The sequence below is a fragment of the Styela clava genome, unplaced genomic scaffold, assembly GCF_964204865.1.
Source record: "Styela clava unplaced genomic scaffold, kaStyClav1.hap1.2 HAP1_SCAFFOLD_61, whole genome shotgun sequence".
Lineage (NCBI taxonomy): Eukaryota > Metazoa > Chordata > Ascidiacea > Stolidobranchia > Styelidae > Styela > Styela clava.
Window position 1 is genome coordinate 67,501 of NW_027556545.1, and position 5,000 is coordinate 72,500.

General features: G+C 55.6%; 2 non-coding genes and 1 pseudogene across 2 annotated transcripts; all 3 read right to left on the reverse strand.

The window, feature by feature from the left end:
* LOC144418876 (large subunit ribosomal RNA) overlaps nucleotides 1-157 on the reverse strand; it is a 3,695-nt pseudogene extending 3,538 nt beyond the window's left edge.
* Nucleotides 158-445: 288 nt separating this feature from the next.
* On the reverse strand, nucleotides 446-599 carry LOC144418859 (5.8S ribosomal RNA). The gene has a single exon (XR_013473701.1). It is a non-coding gene; the product is annotated as a 5.8S ribosomal RNA (ribosomal RNA).
* A 298-nt stretch (nucleotides 600-897) lies between these two features.
* Nucleotides 898-2,707, reverse strand: LOC144418868 (small subunit ribosomal RNA). Its single transcript, XR_013473709.1, has one exon. It is a non-coding gene; the product is annotated as a small subunit ribosomal RNA (ribosomal RNA).
* Nucleotides 2,708-5,000: the final 2,293 nt, after the last annotated feature.

A 5,000-nucleotide genomic window follows, 5' to 3' on the forward strand; every position in this document is an offset into this window, starting at 1 on the left:
CGTACGTCACAACTCGGCGCGCTCGAAAAGCGCGCAGATTCGACGCTGGACTCTTCCCGGTTCACTCGCCGTTACTCAGGGAATCCCTGTTGGTTTCTTTTCCTCCGCTTAATAATATGCTTAAATTCAGCGGGTGCTCTCGCCTGAACTCAGGTCGTATGTGTCAAGCGGGCCGCTTCTTACACGGCCCGCTGGCATCGCAAGTCGTCGCCGCCGGCGCCGACCGAGCGCGTACCGTCGCCGCCTTGGCCCACGGTCGGTCTTGATCTCGTGACCGGACCGACCGACCTGGACCCGCCCCTCGAACGTAGTTGAACACGTCGAGGGGCCGGCGGTGTACGGGACACGCGGTCGCGCCGAGAAAGCTCGGCGACCGCTTCAACTTGGGGCGACGCCCGGCCGTCTTCGCAGAGGCCAGGCGACGGCCCTCGGGTGAGGACGAACGCGACCCTGAGGCAGACGCGGTCCCGGGATTGACCCGAGACCGCAATTCGCGTTCAGAAGGTCGACGTTCAATGTGTTCTGCAATTCACATTACTTCTCGCACTTGGCTGCGTCCTTCATCGACTCGCGAGCCGAGTGATCCACCGTTAAGAGTCGTCCTCGACGTTTCGCCCGGCGCCGAAGCGCGCGGACGTCACACTGTGGGATCGACCACAAAACCACCACCGACAACAACTGCACAAAAACACCAACAAACGGCGCCGAGCGACCGCCGGGCTGGGCCGGCGGCACATCGAGCGCGGTGCCCAGAAGCCACCATCGCACTCGGCTGCCTTGCTATGCCAACGTGTTACGCGTGTCGCACGGGGCGGAACCCCGATTGACGGCCGCCCTCTCGGCGGCACCCAAAGACAATTAAGTGCGCGGTCGGCCGGGGCCTACCACCACTTTCGGTAATGATCCTTCCGCAGGTTCACCTACGGAAACCTTGTTACGACTTTTACTTCCTCTAAATGATCAAGTTTGATCGTCTTCTCGACACGCCGACGCGGCCGTTGCCAGCCGCGACGGGGCCGATCCAAGGATCTCACTAAACCATTCAATCGGTAGTAGCGACGGGCGGTGTGTACAAAGGGCAGGGACGTAATCAACGCAAGTTGATGACTTGCGCTTACTGGGAATTCCTCGTTCAAGGGAAACAATTGCAAGTCCCTATCCCAATCACGAATGAGGTTCAACGGGTTACCCGGACCTTTCGGCCTAGGTTAGACACTCGCTGCTTCACTCAGTGTAGCGCGCGTGCGGCCCCGGACATCTAAGGGCATCACAGACCTGTTATTGCTCAATCTCGTGTGGCTAAACGCCACTAGTCCCTCTAAGAAGTTAGACGCCGACCGAGAAGGTCGCGTAACTATTTAGCATGCCAGAGTCTCGTTCGTTATCGGAATTAACCAGACAAATCGCTCCACCAACTAAGAACGGCCATGCACCACCACCCACAGAATCAAGAAAGAGCTCTCAATCTGTCAATCCTACCTGTGTCCGGGCCGGGTGAGTTTCCCCGTGTTGAGTCAAATTAAGCCGCAGGCTCCACTCCTGGTGGTGCCCTTCCGTCAATTCCTTTAAGTTTCAGCTTTGCAACCATACTTCCCCCGGAACCCAAAGACTTTGGTTTCCCGGAAGCTGCCGGAAAGGTCGTCATGGTAACGCCTCCCGATCGCTAGTTGGCATCGTTTATAGTCAGAACTAGGACGGTATCTGATCGTCTTCGAACCTCTGACTTTCGCTCTTGATTAAAGAAAACATTCTTGGCGAATGCTTTCGCAGTAGTTCGTCTTCCGCCGATCCAAGAATTTCACCTCTAACGGCAGAGTACGGACGCCCCCGTCTGTCCCTCTTAATCATTACCTCGTGCTCCGAAAACCAACAAAATAGAACCGAGGTCCTATTCCATTATTCCATGCAACACTATGCAGGCGAACAGCCTGCTTTGAACACTCTAATTTTTTCAAAGTAAACTTATCGGCCACCGCCGACACTCAGTCAAGAGCACCGACGGAGAACCGAAGGTGAGGCGAACGCAACCAGTGACACGCCTTGCGACGGACCGGCGGCGCTCGCCCAAAATCCAACTACGAGCTTTTCAACCGCAACAACTTTAGCATACACTGTTGGAGCTGGAATTACCGCGGCTGCTGGCACCAGACTTGCCCTCCAATGGATACTCGTTAAGAGTTTTAGGATGTACTCATTCCAATTACAGGGCCTCGTTAGAGTCCTGTATTGTTATTTTTCGTCACTACCTCCCCGTGTCGGGAATGGGTAATTTGCGCGCCTGCTGCCTTCCTTGGATGTGGTAGCCGTTTCTCAGGCTCCCTCTCCGGAATCGAACCCTGATTCCCCGTTACCCGTTATCACAAAGGTAGGCACGTAGCGTACCTTCGACAGTTGATAGGGCAGACACTTGAATGATACGTCGTCGGTGCAGAGACCGTACGATCCGCGTGGTTATCCAGAGTCATCAAACGTCACAGGACGAACCCGGTCGGTTTTGATCTGATAAAAGCGCGCCTCCCGAAGTCGGCGCTTAATGCATGTATTAGCTCTAGAATTACCACAGTTATCCACTTCGCTTACGAGACCAAATAAACCAAGACTGATTTAATGAGCCATTCGCAGTTTCGCTTTACGAGAACTCGTACTTGCACCTGCATGGCTTAATCTTTGAGACAAGCATATCACTACTGGCAGGATCAACCAGATAGCTGCGACAGCTGCGCTCGGCCCTTGCTGGGCCGCCCGGCGCGTGCTCGTCGCATTCGTTTAAGACCGAGGCGATCGCCTGCGGCCGTACTCGGCTTCGACAGTCGCTGGCCGCGACGTCCACGCTCTCGCCGGCAGTGCCAGGCGGAGCGATTTGCGTTTTTTCTTTGCTCGCCCTCTCTCGGGCTCGATCCATTCAGTTTCGCACAAACAAGAGCTCTGCCGGCCGCCTGCAGCGGTGCCTAAAACCCGGGCATAACAATGCGACCGTTCTGCTAGGCCGACAAGCGCTCAAGCCAGACGCTCGATCGAACGCCCCCTACATATTAGTCGAGACAACGGCTCGCTCATTAGCATCGCGTTTGTACTTTAACTTTTTTCGGCTCGGCTTCTTTCGACGCCGATGCCGGCGACGCAGCACTCTCTCGCCCGCCAGCCACCGAGAAAAGGGTGCGCTCCGACCGGCCCCGCACCGCTCTTTCTTGGCTCATTCGAAATTACTGTCTTTCGCTCTGACATGCCTTACCTAGGGTTAGGTTAGTATGCTTGCACGTTTGTACTTTAACTTTTTTCGGCTCGGCTTCTTTCGACGCCGATGCCGGCGACGCAGCACTCTCTCGCCCGCCAGCCACCGAGAAAAGGGTGCGCTCCGACCGGCCCCGCACCGCTCTTTCATGGCTCATTCGAAATTACTGTCTTTCGCTCTGACATGCCTTACCTAGGGTTAGGTTAGTATGCTTGCACGTTTGTACTTTAACTTTTTTTGGCTCGGCTTCTTTCGACGCCGATGCCGGCGACGCAGCACTCTCTCGCCCGCCAGCCACCTAGAAAAGGGTGCGCTCCGACCGGCCCCGCACCGCTCTTTCTTGGCTCATTCGAAATTACTGTCTTTCGCTCTGACATGCCTTACCTAGGGTGAGGTTAGTATGCTTGCACGTTTGTACTTTAACTTTTTTCGGCTCGGCTTCTTTCGACGCCGATGCCGGCGACGCAGCACTCTCTCGCCCGCCAGCCACCGAGAAAAGGGTGCGCTCCGACCGGCCCCGCACCGCTCTTTCATGGCTCATTCGAAATTACTGTCTTTCGCTCTGACATGCCTTACCTAGGGTTAGGTTAGTATGCTTGCACGTTTGTACTTTAACTTTTTTTGGCTCGGCTTCTTTCGACGCCGATGCCGGCGACGCAGCACTCTCTCGCCCGCCAGCCACCGAGAAAAGGGTGCGCTCCGACCGGCCCCGCACCGCTCTTTCATGGCTCATTCGAGTTTACTGTCTTTCGCTCTGACATGCCTTACCTAGGGTTAGGTTAGTATGCTTGCACGTTTGTACATTAACTTTTTTCGGCTCGGCTTCTTTCGACGCCGATGCCGGCGACGCAGCACTCTCTCGCCCGCCAGCCACCGAGAAAAGGGTGCGCTCCGACCGGCCCCGCACCGCTCTTTCTTGGCTCATTCGAAATTACTGTCTTTCGCTCTGACATGCCTTACCTAGGGTTAGGTTAGTATGCTTGCACGTTTGTACATTAACTTTTTTCGGCTCGGCTTCTTTCGACGCCGATGCCGGCGACGCAGCACTCTCTCGCCCGCCAGCCACCGAGAAAAGGGTGCGCTCCGACCGGCCCCGCACCGCTCTTTCATGGCTCATTCGAAATTACTGTCTTTCGCTCTGACATGCCTTACCTAGGGTTAGGTTAGTATGCTTGCACGTTTGTACTTTAACTTTTTTTGGCTCGGCTTCTTTCGACGCCGATGCCGGCGACGCAGCACTCTCTCGCCCGCCAGCCACCTAGAAAAGGGTGCGCTCCGACCGGCCCCGCACCGCTCTTTCTTGGCTCATTCGAAATTACTGTCTTTCGCTCTGACATGCCTTACCTAGGGTTAGGTTAGTATGCTTGCACGTTTGTACTTTAACTTTTTTCGGCTCGGCTTCTTTCGACGCCGATGCCGGCGACGCAGCACTCTCTCGCCCGCCAGCCACCGAGAAAAGGGTGCGCTCCGACCGGCCCCGCACCGCTCTTTCTTGGCTCATTCGAAATTACTGTCTTTCGCTCTGACATGCCTTACCTAGGGTTAGGTTAGTATGCTTGCACGTTTGTACTTTAACTTTTTTTGGCTCGGCTTCTTTCGACGCCGATGCCGGCGACGCAGCACTCTCTCGCCCGCCAGCCACCTAGAAAAGGGTGCGCTCCGACCGGCCCCGCACCGCTCTTTCTTGGCTCATTCGAAATTACTGTCTTTCGCTCTGACATGCCTTACCTAGGGTTAGGTTAGTATGCTTGCACGTTTGTACTTTAAC